Here is a 13,600-nt window from a genome sequence, read left to right as displayed (position 1 = left end):
TATTTAAAAATATTTTATTGATAGTTTTATTGAGATATAATTCACATATATCTCAAAGTAAAAGTGTACCAGATGGAGTTAAACAGGCAAGGAAGACTATTTAAAACTATTGCCATAACAGAGAGACTAAAATAAACTTCTGAAACAAAACACGGGCAAGTTTTTAAGTGCTGTGGCAAATTTGTTGCAAAGTACTAGAAGCTATGTTGTGTGGGAGGTTGGTCGATGTGATTAATCCACCAAATGAACTGTTAGAGGGACTATTTGCTAATTGGCACTTATGAAATTTAGGTCGCTACCCTCCTGCAGAGACTGGAAGATAAGGGTGCTATCTTTCTTCATAATCACATTTCAAAGGAATGATTCCCAGGTCCTTGAGAAAAACATTTCTGGGCTTTGAATCTGTCAAGAAGCTGGGAGAAAATCTACATCTCAAAGGAGTAGAGAAATAATTTATAATTGCAAGTTTGGTAACATAAATGATCTAAGAGAAAAAAACAGATCAGGACTCTAGAGACAGAAGAAAATCTCTGAAGTTTACTCAAATTGAGGGGAACATTAAAGCCATTTTGGTCACCATCTCATAATATTAAATACATAATGGTAAAAAAAGGAAAAGACTCAAATGTGATTTTGTTTGTTAAAAATCATGACAACCTGCAAGTATATTGGCACACGGTAGTTCACGTCCATGATATAAGACTCAGCATTGTTCCAATCTAAAAAAAAAAAAAATACAAAACAAAACACAAAGTAGTCACATGTACTTAAAACAACTCCATGGTATTCCTAAAAGCCCATTGTATTCAAGTTGGGGCCACTTGGACTAAAGCTTTGCAGTCTGCCAGTCTGTAGGCTCAGGCTGAGTACATGGCTATACTCTGGGCAGTTGACATAATCTCAGTCTTACCATGATGATGATCAGTATATTAATTAACTAAGTCCCACCCTAAACATTGACCAGCTTTCAAATGAAGGTTCTTCCTAGGGAGGGAGCATAACTTTTAAGTAATCCCTTTCTTCTCAGCAGAAGTTGAATCCTGGAGAGTGATTCAGCTGTGAGTTTTCAGCAACCAACCCCTGCAGTGGCAGGGAGAATGACAGAATCATTCTGATGGGTGAATAGCACAGTTGAATCACAGACATACTGAGATTCCCTCTCAGAGTGAAGTTCTCCAGTAATACTGTGGCACTGAATCTTCTTTTTTTCTTTTCTTTTTTTTTTTTTTTTCTTTTCTTTTCTTCTTTTTTTTTTTTTTTTTTTCTTGCCGCGCAGCAAGTCCCATTCTTCCAACACAGAACTGGTCCTTCCTGTTTCGGATTCAGCAAGGCTATTTTGACAAATGGAAATGGTCTTTTAAACCCACAATATCTTACTAAGAGAACAGCATTTACTCTCAAAAAAGCTCTCTATTTGGAGCTGGAAAACTAGTCTAAATTATTTTGCTTTTTTTTTTTTTATAAGGGTGTCTACCTGCAGATGTAATAATTATTATTTGCCAGTATCATTACTGTAAGAAAACACATTTAAAAAATCCAGACCTAATAAGATAAATGGGATAAAAATAAAGGGTTGCTGAACATAAAGTCAACCAACCAACTAAACAAATGAGTGAAATGCAAATACAAGAGTCCTCTCATACAACAAAAACAATAATAGTAAAATCAAATTGATAGAGATGACTAATTTGCAATACCAGCAAGAACCATAGGGTACCTACAGAAAGCTCACAAAAAAGTACAAGACCTATATAAATTTTATAAGCTTTACTGAAAAAAATAAAAGAAAACCTAATACATGGAAAGACATCTTGTATTCCTGGATAGGGTGTGTTTTAATGATGCAGATACTTTGTCAAATTACATAAAGAAACTGAAGTTTCTATCTCTGCCTTTTATTGCATCAAAAGGAAACATCCAAGTATAATTTAATTAAATACGGATGTCAAGCTTGGGACCACTTTATCAAAAATATAAGCATGTATAGACAGAGGGGCCATTAGAGAGTTATCCCAACAAGGCAGATGAATTCGAGGTGAAAGATGCTATTCTAACAGCAAATTGAGTGAGAAATGCCATATATGTATTTTGACAAAATAGATAAAGAAAAAACATAGTGATTACAAATGTGTACTCTAGTTCCTATGTAGATAATTTTATGTGATCTACTCCAGTGTTAATAGCCAGGTTAATAATTGTGGGAACAATGCCAATATTAAACATCTAGATAATCTACATATTTTATATAATCCCAATAAAAACATTTTTAAGGAATTTTAGAGAAATCAGCAGTACCATTTGCCGAATAACAATGCTTCTTTTTGTCTGACATGTTCTGAGTGTCTGAGTTTCTCTTCTTCCAAAGTGCTTCACATGGTCTCATTTTCTCCAGGTATTATCAGCTCTTGTATCTTGCATTCTGTTTGCAATTCTTCCCATGACATTTCAGACATTTTTTGGTCCTGCTCCAGGTCACTTTCATGAAGCCATGTGGAATGGCAGAATAAGAGGGCAGGGTCCCACTCCTGGAACACAGACCCGTAGTGCACGTGGCTGCGTTCAGGCCCAGGTGCCTTTCTGCAGGATTCTGCTTGCAAAATTTCCCAGTAACACCAGAATGCCACTAGAGTGCCAAATCCCTGAATCCCTACAGAGTCTAGTGCTCTGAGCAAAGGAGAAAGTTTGATTCCTTCCTAGGAGTTATAATACATTATTTCTGGAACATTAAGAAACTCAAACTTTGGAAGTAGGCAAACAAATGGAAAAATTAACAACCTTTCTTTTTTATTCCAGATACAGGTAAAATGGTTAATGCATTCCCCTAGTGAAAGACTTATGATTGATGATCTCTCATTATGGGAAGATAAGTAGAATTATCTTCTGAATGATTCAAGAGGCTGTCTCCGGGCTTATAGCAGCAGTGAGTCTCTTCTTTCATTCCATACCCAGTGAGAGGATTGACAAGGTCTAGGTGCCCATGCCCTCCAGATGCTACCACTATTGTTTTCTGGCTGCATGGTAGGTTTTGACTCCCCTAAATATTTAAGCAGCCGCCGTATCCACAGACATTCTCACAAGAAAGACCATAAAAATGGAAAGCAGAGGGCAAGTTTCTTTACTGGAGCAGAAAACTGTGGTGTGTCCAATTGCATGAAACCTCAAGCACACCTCTCCACAGACAGTCAAACACAGGGGGCTTTACGTTTCATCTTTCTGACACTTTGCTTGAAAAGTTTCCTTAATATATTGAGTTTCCTTTTTTTTTAGACGGAGTCTCGCTCTGTTGCTGGAGTCCAGTGGCGAAATCTCAACTAACTGCAAGCTCCGCCTCCTGGGTTCATGTCACTCTCCTACCTCAGCCTCCGCTGTAGCTAGGACGACAGGCGCCCGTCACCACGCCCGGCTAATTTTTTGTGTTTTTAGTAGAGACGGGGTTTCACCGTGTTAGCCAGGATGGTCTCGATCTCCTGACCTCGTGATCCACCCAGCTGGGCCTCCCAAAGTGCTGGGATTACAGGCGTGAGCCACCGCACCCGGCCAAGTTTCTTTTATACCACAAGACATTTTAGTATGTAACACTTTATTCTAAAATTTATCCTGAAAATGTATCAATTTTCCATTACAACAAATTTAGTGGCTTAAGCCAACACAAATTTGTCATTTCGTAGTTTCTTTAGTTGAGAAATTTGGGTATAGCTTAGTTATAGCTTGGTTGAGTTCTCTACTTCGCATCTTACAAGGCCAAAGTTAGTATTTACTGGGATGCATTCTTAGCTGGAGGCTTGCCTGAGGAAGACTTGGACTCCAAGATCATTCATGTTGTAAGTGAAATTTATCCCCATGGCAGTTTTGTTGCTGAGTGTTAGTCAGGGACCACTCTTATCTCTTGAAGGATCCACATAGTGCCTGGCCACCTGGCCCTCTCCCAGGTCCTTATGTAACATAGCAGCTTATCTCTTCAAAGCCAGCAAGTAAGTTTTTCAATCTGGTCAACTGAGATGGAGTCTTATACACAAGAAGTGATCATGGGAGTGACATCCCATGACATTTTCCATATTCTATTTGGTAAAGCAAATCACAACTTTCACCTTCACTCAAGTTCCACTCTCATTCAAGTGGAAGGGGTTATATGAAGTCATAACTTATCGGGGGATCACCTTGTATGTGTCTGTCACAGAGGTAAAGATGAACAAATTGCTTATGCATTTTTGAAAAAAGAACCAATCGATGTAACTTGTTCTACTAGATGTAAAAATATGCCATAGAATTTTATCAATCTACTGTCATATATAAGCAAAATATAAGAAAAAAGAATACAGTAGAATCAAGAGAATACAAATTATATATATATATATATATATGTTGGTATATAGAACTTGCTATATAATAGTATTGAAAAAATTACCATTTATTAAATAAAATTGAAATAATAGTATATTTCAGTGGGAAATAGAGAAAGTAAAACTTATCTTACACGCAAAAATGTGTTAATCTTTGAAGTAAAATGAATAATGCTGATTCAAAACAAAATATTCATTTAAAAATAAATTTTCAGAATAAACATGTAGCAGCTTAATGTTGCTTGCCATCACTGTGTAAATATTTCCATGTGCACCTACGATTCATTTTCACTCCTGATTTTTCTATCTGAGCATCCACATCTAGACCCTGCAGAAGACTTTGTCCAGAATGCACAGAATATACTTCATTATACCATGTTCTTTGATAAAGAGTTTCTTATTGAGCTGGGCATTAATTTGTGGACTACTTTATTTATACTTATCTTACATCTTGATTCACTTAAATCTAGTTACTTCTTTCCTATTTCATGACACTGAATTATATGAATTATATGAATTTTACATAAAATTTTAATATTCAAGGGAGTTATTAGAATCCAAAGCACTGGGAAATAAAGATGTTTCATAAAATATTTTTGATACGTTGTGGAATTAATCCTAGAAAGAATTGGTCACTCAGTTGATAATCCCATGAACTTCTATTTTCTGCTCTTATCATCGATTCTTTATGAGTGCAATTTAATTTCAAAATAACTATTAAACTCTAATTATCTATAATTTACCCAATTATAAAGCCTCATAGAATAGCTATCTTTTCCTTTGAAAACACTGAATTTTATAATAGTATTCAGTGGAATATACTTCCTACATAAGATCTAGAAAATCTTGCTGAGTATCCTTGAAACAAAGGTATTCTATATATACAATATTCCTCACTAGTTTCATGAGTTCATTAAACACTTATTAGTTCCACTGATCACTGTCACTCAGTCAAGCTAATATGACCCCGTGCTTTCCCACTACAACTCATACATATTCATACTCATTCACTCTCATACACAACTCTGCACTTACACACAGAGTCATACACATACAAGCACTCACATACATACACAAAGGTTCTCATTTCATTTTGAATTTAGGTGAAAGGGAAACAAAGACATCCAAAAATTCTAAGGCATGGATAGTCTTTGTAACTAAAATCCTAACTTCGCAACAGAAGAAATATAGTTTTTTAAAGGGTACATAAGCAATGAGGTTGCAATCTTTTAAAAAAATGCACTGGCTTCATCTCTGAACATCCAATTATCTATTTGTCTTTTAAACTTCTCAAATTGAAAATAAAGGAAAACAAAGCCACCAAGGGTAAAACCTTACTTGTCATCCGTGGACCACACAAATTAGACCAAAAAATCATTTCAAAGATATCAGAGCTCTCAGAAGCATTTCATTACAAAAAATATTTAGAAATCAGCAGCGAATTAAAAAATTCATCCTCTCCTGTCACATTGATGAAGGAATTGTATGCTCTGTTTTCATGACAAACACATCATTAGTGTACATATGTTTAATCTGATTATTTCATTCAGCACAAGAGACATTAGGGTTAGAATTATATAAAAACTCAAATCACACTTGATGTTTCCCAAATATCATGCTTTGTGTGTCCTAATCAAGATTTCATCAAATGTTTTATTAAGCTCTGTCACAGGAATCCAGCTGAAGCAAGATGATCCCTTATTATTACGCAAAAGTAAATTGCATTCACTTTTCCTCTGAATTTAAATGAAACGGTTTATGCAATACGTGGGAAATACACAGAGGTCACGTGTAATACCAACAACAAGCTGCATTACGTTGACACAGCAGGGTAGCTAAAAGAACTGAGGAAGTATAAAAGTGGGAGGTTAGCAAAAGAAGCAGAAGTATTGTATAAACATCTGCATATCACTAACATGAGAATTTTTGTATTTTTGAATTTTGAGAATTTTTGGATACATACAGTTTTGAATTTATCACATTTCTGCTACAATTGCAAAATAAAGAAAGTAGATCAGTCAATTAATAGTAAAAAATAGGTATTTGATTTTAAAGGCAAATTCAACTAATTTTATGATGTGAAAGAACTTAAAAGTGGAAAAATATTATTTTAATATCAAAATATAATGAGGTCAAACAGATAATATCTTAACAAAATAATTCTGAACTGTAGAGAATGATCAGAACGGAAGGGAAGGTCTGTACAAAGTCCTGTAAGTCAGAATTATGGATAAACTTACAACACAATTAAATTGGGACAGTCTCATTTTATGCCTAGTGTCCTGATGTTATTATTAATGGTACTCCCTTTCACTTTCTAAATGTTCTTGTTTAGCTGATAATAAATTATATAGCCACCATATTCTCAATCATAATTAATAAAGATAAGCCAAGGAAGTATACCTTCAACTGGCCATGAGAGTAATAGGTCTTCACTATCTTGCCTCAAGATTATGTCACCTCCCCTCTCTTCCTCATATCCCAGAGCAAACACAAATGCTTGATATCCCAGGAAATTATTTAAGTCCCTTAAATGGATAGAATTATGCTAACTACGTCTGATGAGTAATAAGTTGTATGTCCCTATAAGAAGTACACATGCCATATGGAGAGACATAAGCCCCAACAGCAAACTCATAGCCTGCCACATTGGTGGTATCGTGGAATTCAATTGTCTAGGAAATGTTGAAATATTCCTTGTGATATGAAATATAAACTTCTGCACCTTCATTCTCTCATCATGAAAAATAATTACACAATCCTTAGCATACCTCTTTGGATATTGGAGGTAATATTTGTCACATTTCTTTTTTTAATGAGAAAAGCAAGGCATTTATTTTTTTTCCTTTATTTCTTCTAAAAATAAGAGGATACATGTGCAGAACGTGCAGGTTTGTTACACAGGTGTACGTGTGCCATGGTGGTTTGCTGCACCTATTGACCTATTCTCTAAGTTATCTCCCATCAACCCTCACCCACCAACAGGTCTTGGTATGTGCTGGTCCCCTGCCTATGTCCATGTGTTCTCAATGTTCATCTCCCACTTATGAGTGAGAATATGCAGTCTTTGGTTTTCTGTTCCCTTGTTAGTTTGCTGAGGATGATGGCTTCCAGTTTCATCCATGTACCTGTGAAGGACATGCTCTCATTCCTTTTTATGGCTGCATAGTATTCCATGGTGTATATGGGCCAAATTTTGTTTGTCCAGTCTATCATTGATGGGCATTTGGGTTGGTTCCAAGTCTTTGCTATTGTAAATAGTGCTGCAATAAACATACATGTGCATGTGTCTTTATAGTAGAATAATTTATATTCCTTTGGATATATACCCATTAATGGGATTTCTTGGTCAAATGGCATTTCTGGTTCTAGATTCTTGAGGTATCACCACTCTGTCTTCCACAATGATTCAACTAATTCACATTCCCACAACTGTGTAAAAACGTTCTTGAGGATGAATTTCTAATCACTTTATTGAATAACATGAGAGACTATTTGAGAAGGGCTCAGAGGACAAAGAAGCTCTCCTGAAGATACATACTGCAGTATAAACAACTCTGCCAGTTGGCCATAATGACCCAGTATACTCAGTGTTGCTTGTGGTGTGTGTAGCAAGCAGTCAGTGGTGCACTTTACGGCTTATCTGCCAAGTCTTAATTACACAAACACTTGGGAATCACTAGGATTTTAGAGCAAAGTGGAGCCCTCTTCTGCTAAAAAATATTGTCCAATTGAGAGGCAGCTTCAAGCTCACTACTTGATAGAAACTAAATGCATATGAAACAAAATGTAGGTATGTGATCTGATCTTTCTGTCATGAACAGAATGATATTTAAACCAAATCACCAAATCTAAAGCAGGTTGTGCTCAGCAGAATTTTGTCACTAAATGATATTTATAAAACTGGCCAAAACAGTTTTAGAACACAAAAGTAAATTGTATGCCTGCATGACTTACAGTACCATTCTACACACTGCTTTTGCTTTGGTGCCTTTTCCTCAAACCACAGCAATATATGAGAAGCAAAAGTACAAGACTAGTTTTTTAATGCTTCTTCATAATATCCTAACACTAGCTGTGAGTTAGGTCCTCTCATCGCCAACTCCTGCTATGTAATGCCACCTCTAGATGGTTCCAGTTCTCAATGATTTATGATAACTTTGTGTCTTCTTCCTGTTCGTTCAGACAATGAGTATCAACAGCTTTTACCATCCCTCATTTGTCTGTGCATCCTTACCGTGCCTTTCTAAGTAGTCATTTTTTCCGAGTTTCTTGATCTTAACCATTTAGGTGTGTGGGTGAGTCATGTTTTCTGCCCTCACTGATGCTGATCCAAATACATTCCCAATTTATTTTACACAAAGAATCATGCAAATTTTCTTTTAATTCTCACTGAACTTAACATAATGCCTGGCTTATGGCAAAAATAAATAAATAAATAAAGTAAATGAGTGAATGAATGAATGAATGAATGAGTTTATTAAGATTAATATAATTGAAAGGTGTCATTTTGCTATATTACTAGGAGCATGCATAGTGAGATACGCTATTTCAAAAGATTATTAAAATTTCTCATAGAAATAGCCCCTAGCAATAAAGAAAAAACAGATAATTGGCATATTAGCAATCACAAATTACTAAGTGATTTGTAATTATGATGGCCAAAGTAAAAGCAAAATGTTGGGATATTTGATGTTCTAAGAAACATGAGAGAGGAAATAATCAGTGTATTATAAATACCCTCCATTAGTATAACTATCTCTTCCAATATATGAGGAATGGAAGACATATAACAAGGTCAATTTATAGGTTATCACTGAACCTAAATTGCCCAATATCAACTACAATGTTAATTGTTGAACCAAGACTAATATGTAGATATTTTTATTATTCTGTGCCGTTTCCAAAAAAACCCAAAAAAACAAAAAACAAAACTGAGGCTATTTGATACACGTAGCTCATTCACTTTGTAAAATATTAACTAATTGCATCAAAAACAATTGCTATATAATAAAATGCATAGGTAAGTGAAAAATGTATATGGATTCCTCCATTATGTAAAAAAGAGTATGGAAGAGAGAAATTGAACCCAAATTGAGCATACATCTGAAAATAATGTCAAAGGCACCAATCAGGTCAGACACATATCTCTGCATTATTGTCTGTCTTACAGCTTTACTCTGGGACTCTGAAAATCACAGCATAGTTTTAATTATGAAAACCTCAAGGTGAAGAAATATTACTCTGTTTTATAGTAGTACATAATACGAGGTATAGATATTTTGTAGTAAGGCTGAACACAGTGTCTCATGCCTGCAATCCCAGCACTTTGAGAGGCCAGAGCAGGAGGATTGTTTGAGCCCCAGAGTTCAAAACCAACCTGGGAAACATAGTGAGACCAAAAAGTGAAGTTAGCTGGGCATGATGACACACAACTGTGGTCTCAGCTGCTTAGGAGACTGAGGTGGGAGGAGACATGAGCTGGGGAGGTTGAGGTTTCAGTGAGCTATGATCATGCCACTGCACTCCAGCTAAGACGGGGGAATCTATTGGGCTTATTATTTCAGAAATAGTGGGGAAAACTTGGATTTCTGACTCAACTCATAGTTACATAAACCATCAGCATCGGGGAACCTGCCCCAATATTTCAACGTAGGTTCTTTCTATTTTCCATAAGTGTTGGCCGGCTGAGAAATAAAGAGAAAGAATACAAAGAGAGGAATTTCACAGCTGGGCCTCCACGGGGTAACATCACTTATTGGTAGGACTATGATGCCCTCCTGAGCCTTAAAAGCAGCAAGTTTTATTAAGGATTTCAAAAGGGGATGGGATGCAAGAACAGAGAGTAAGTCACAAGATCACATGCTTCAAAGGGCAAAAAGGAGAACAAAGGTGACATGCTTCTGAGGAAACAGGACAAGGGCAAATTCAGAACTACTGATAAGGGTCTATGTTTGACTGTGCACGTATTGTCTTGATAAACATCTCATAAAACAGAAAACAGGATTTGAGAGCAGAGAACTGGTCTGACCACAAATTTACTAGGATGGGGTTTCCCAATCCTAGTAAGCCTGAGAGGGTACGGCAGAAGACCAGGGCATATTTCAGTCCTTACCTCAACCGCGTAAGACAGACACTCCCAGAGCGGCCATTTATAGACCTCCCCCCAAGGAATGCATTCCTTTCCCAGGGTCTTAATTATTAATATTCCTTGCTAGGAAAAGAATTTAGTGATATCTTCCCTATTAGCACGTCCTTTTATAGGCTCTCTGCAAGAAGAAAAATATGGCTCTCTTCTGTCCAATCCCACAGGCAGTCAGACTTTATGGTTGTCTTCCCTTGTTCCCTGAAAATCGCTGTTATTCTGTTCTTTTTCAAGCTGCATTGATTTCACGTTGTTCAAGCACACATGTTTTACAATCAATTTGTACAGTTAACACAATAGTGGTCCTGAGGTGACATACATTCTCAGTTTATGAAGATAACAGGGTTAAGAGATAAAAGTAAAGACAGGCATAAATAATTATAAAAGTATTAATTTTGGGAACTGATACATTTACATATTAAAATGAAATCTTCACAATTTATGTTCCTCTGCTACAGCTCCGGCCAGTCTCTCCATTCGGGGTCCCTGACCTCCTGCAACACATCAGTAGTTAAGTCTGATCTCTGTCATGATCTAAAACTGATCTTTTTAGTACATTTACAGTTATATTATGTAAATTAATTGATGATTTTAAATTTTAATAATTACCCATATATGAAATTAAAACAATTTAAAACATTCCAAAAAAATCTGTGATATTTAAAGTGTAACTATGTACTCCATTTTGATTACATTTCTTCTCAAATTTTTATTATTCTCCCCTTTCTAATACCTTTAAAATCATAGAAATAGTTTTGAATTTATGCAGTTGTCTGTCTGAGATACTATCGAGCATAATGCTTTCCTGTGATGTTTTCAATTTTAGACCATTATGTTCAGCTGGATATGCATAATTTATTATTTTTATGGCAGTTACATATATATCCATGTAGTGTGCATTGTTAAAAAAAGCAAGGAATAAAACTATAGCATCAAATAATTACTATCACCACTTCACTGGAATTAGCCTAACACAAGGGATTTGTGCCCCAAGTACAAATGAACATGGGATGGATAGATCGAGTATTCTTAATCATATCTAGACTATATTCATTTGCTCACTAAAAGAAAACTTCAAGATCCCATTGTAATTCCTTTCTCTACATTTTAAATTTGACTTAAAATGGAAAATATTGGCCATATAGCAATCAATCGCAGATAGATTTTAGTTATGATAGAAGCATTAATTAATATATCATTGTAATATCTTATATTAAAATTAAGAGTTTCTAAATAACCTGTTGGTGTATATTTTCAAGAATCATTCTATCAATGGGTAAAAGGACTGACAAAAATAAAACTGTAGTAATGACTTACAGATCATTCCTGAAATGTTTCCAATATTTCAGTCAATATTTTAAAAATCCTTCTATAGAAAAAATTTTTTCAACATAACCAACCAGGTACATCAGAATCCTGTTCTCCCCAGAAAAAAAGGTCAAAGTTACTTGCGACTGGACAAGTTTCAAATGGAAAACTGAGGAAAGAGAGCCATGACCTGTCAGAGTCCCCACAGGGAAAAACTGGGGTGCAGAAAAGAAAGAAGCAAGAGTTTGGAACTTGGGGCCACATGGAAAGGATAGGTAGGAGTGCTTCTCTGCTCCCGTTGCCTGTCTGACAATCTGCTGATTGCCAAACGGTTGAGGAGCCCCTCTGCTCCTGTAACCCAGGGAAGCACATTCAATAACAATTTGGAAACTTCTTGAGGAAAGAGAACCAGGTGGTCAGCTCTCGCAGGGATGCCCACACTCTCAAGACCTGAACTGAGACAGTGATCACCACACTGGTGTTGCACCTGTGATGGGACACTGCCCTATCCAGGAATTATCTGCTCTCGAGTTATGACACCACTAGATCCCCCAGAAACATACCTCATAAGTGGTATAACTGGAAAGCACAGGGGGTCAACAAGTCCCCAGGGAGCTACAGGACCACTGCAGATATAATCCTCAGCATAGGCCATCCTTATGGAATAGGGGAGCACAGCCAGCCAAAGCCTTCCATAGGAAAAATAAATAAATAAATAACACTTTGCAGTGCCAGTTGGTGAAGGGGACATCACTGATGCCTGGGCATGGATGTGGAGAAGGGGTCATCTCCTGCCACTCCCACATCTGTCAACTGCTGCAGACATGGCAGTGGTTCTTCCCAGGGGAGACCAATGAGTGTGCACTTAGAGAAAGCATTTTTCATGCTTTTCACAGTGGATCCACCTCTCCCAAAAGTGAGCCTGCACTGCTTGGGCTTACATGAAGGGCAGGGTCCAACTCCCTCTCCCTACACGGGGTGGCAGCATGCTGGTAACAGAGGACAGGCAAATCATGGAGTTTCCTGCTCTGGACTGGGAGAAAAGGTCCTGGGCTGAGCCCGCTTTGGTGGTAGCCATCAGAGGGGTGTATCCACAGCCTGTAGCAGCATTGTAGCTGGCAACTAATGGACAACGGCTTTCTTAACTGATGGTCATGAACCCTATGACAGAATTGTGACAGGGAAGTGAATAGCATTCCTGCAAATAAAGACAAGGAGCTGCTGCACCCTCCCTGCTCCTTTCCCTGAGACCTCAGTGCACCCCAATATCATCCTACCTGAGGGTGAGCTGGCACTCACTCTTAAGCATTATCTACTAGACTGCAGCCTGAACTGCACCACCAAATAAAAACCCTGCTGTTAAAAGGGCTTAATGCTGGTTCACAAGATAAGCTTCCTGAGATCCCCACATCCTCAGCACCGCAGGAGAAAGTGTGTCAGCTCAGACATTCAATACACCAGTATAATGAGGACCATCTGAGAAAAACACTATGCAGAATCCGTTTACAGCCAGGAAACCCATGCAGAGCCTGGCTCCCTGAAAGCAGCCAGAAACAAAGCCAAACAATTATACAAAGCGTGCATGACAGTTATCCTCTTGACGGAAAACTAATTTTTAAAAACTCCCATCCAAACAATAGCAAATTCAAAAATAAGAAACAATAGCTCCCTCAGATGAGAAAGAATCAGTGCAAGAATTTCAGCAGTACAAAAAGCCAAAGTGTCTTGACACCTCTGAAGAATGACACTAGCAGGTTTTTCCAATTCTGTGAAGAAACTCATTGGTAGCTTGATGGGGATGGCATTG

The sequence above is a fragment of the Rhinopithecus bieti genome, unplaced genomic scaffold (assembly GCF_001698545.2).
Source record: "Rhinopithecus bieti isolate Rb0 unplaced genomic scaffold, ASM169854v2 scaffold_30888, whole genome shotgun sequence".
In the NCBI taxonomy this organism is placed as follows: domain Eukaryota; kingdom Metazoa; phylum Chordata; class Mammalia; order Primates; family Cercopithecidae; genus Rhinopithecus; species Rhinopithecus bieti.
Note: the sequence above shows the minus strand (reverse complement) of the source record.